A 1,678-nucleotide genomic window follows, 5' to 3' on the forward strand; every position below is an offset into this window, starting at 1 on the left:
GTGGGTGGGTGGTTGGTGGGTGGTGTGCTGTGCCATGAGAGACACTGTAAGTTGGTGGGTGGGTGGTTGGTGGGTGCTGTGCCATCAGAGACACTGTAAGTTGACCTGTGTTTGGTGGTTGGTAGGTGGGTGCTCTGCTGATGGGGGTCGCTCCATCTTTCCTGTCAAACGTCTGTCGTCCTTATCTCTCTTCCTCCTTTTTTTTTGTTTGTTACTCTCTTGTATCGTTTCTAATTTGTGGCACTAAAATGACCTTATTGGGCTGCAAGTGCCGTAAAACTCTTTGCTAAAAGAAAACTGACCTGTTGTGAAATTTGTGAAAATACACCGGCTTATTTGCAATATTTGCTCCACTTTTGTGATGAAGTAAAGATACACGTTTTTGTGCGCTTGTGCAAAAAAAAATGTTGACATAAAACATAAAAATACATGTTTATTTGTCATGGTTAATCTACTGGGATGCTGGAACAACTTTACTTTTGACACAAACTTCTATAATTATGTTGAACATCTATATGTAACAGTTACATGTTATAACAAATATGTACGTTATACATTATTAGGCACTCTCATACGCACATTTTTCTACTAATAAGATGGCGTCAATATCATAGAACTTTAAACGGGACAAAAGAACAAGTTGTATTTACACGCTCTGGAACACTGGCGTCTGTCTAGTGGTGTAGGGGTTAGACACTTCGCCCTCGCTCTCAGAACACCTGGTTAATCTACTGGGATGCTGGAAATGTCCGATTCTTCCCCGATACTCTGATTTTTTAGAAAATGTGATCAGGCTCTCGTCAATTTTTGGGCATTTAGGGTTATTGATATCATCTTAAAGACAGTTCTTAGCCTTGGTTTAGGAAATTAGGTGAAAAAAATATCAGTCTATGTTGACTACAAATCGAGATATTTGTTATTGAAGGGGGGTGAGGGTTTCCTGCTTTCAGAGGTGAAATTAGCGAGAAAATGGCCGCCAAAGTTTGGTAATTTCCATAGCTTGAGAGTCCTTGGAAACTGAAAATGTACAGTTTTGTGCCTTTAATCAACTTTTTAAAGTAAAATCAACTCGGAAATGTGTTTTTATGAGGTTAAGCCAAAAAATAAAAAGTCTATCAAAATTTCCAAACTGAGGGAAAAATGCCTGTTTCTCCATTTTCGTTGTTTTGGCGAGCGCCTGAATTCACCACGCTGCTTCAGATATCAGGGATGTAAATCTTCCGGCTTTTTCCTTTTTTTCCGGCCGACTTGCCGTTTGAGCCTCAGCTTTTAACAAAATTCTACTGTAAACAATACATAATAATATTATACATACTAGATAGAGATTATTTGTTGTAATAGAGGGGAAGAGACAAATGTAATCTAGTCTCACTGTATTCTTATTTCAGTCAGTGCGCGCACCGTGTAAATTTTCCGGCTTTTTTTTTTTTCAAAACCTGTGTACATCCCTGATATATGTATTAGTGGGTGGTTGGTGGGTGCTCTGGTGTGGTTTGCTCCTTCTTTCCTATCAAACGTCTATCGTCCTTATCTCCCCTCCTTCTTTCCTATCAAACGTCTATCGTCCTTATCTCCCCTCCTGTCACATCAAACATCTATCGTCCTTATCTCCCCTCCTGTCACATCAAACATCTATCGTCCTTATCTCCCCTCCTGTCACATCAAACATCTATCGTCC

Source organism: Aplysia californica, unplaced genomic scaffold (genome assembly GCF_000002075.1).
Source record: "Aplysia californica isolate F4 #8 unplaced genomic scaffold, AplCal3.0 scaffold00466, whole genome shotgun sequence".
In the NCBI taxonomy this organism is placed as follows: Eukaryota; Metazoa; Mollusca; class Gastropoda; order Aplysiida; family Aplysiidae; genus Aplysia; species Aplysia californica.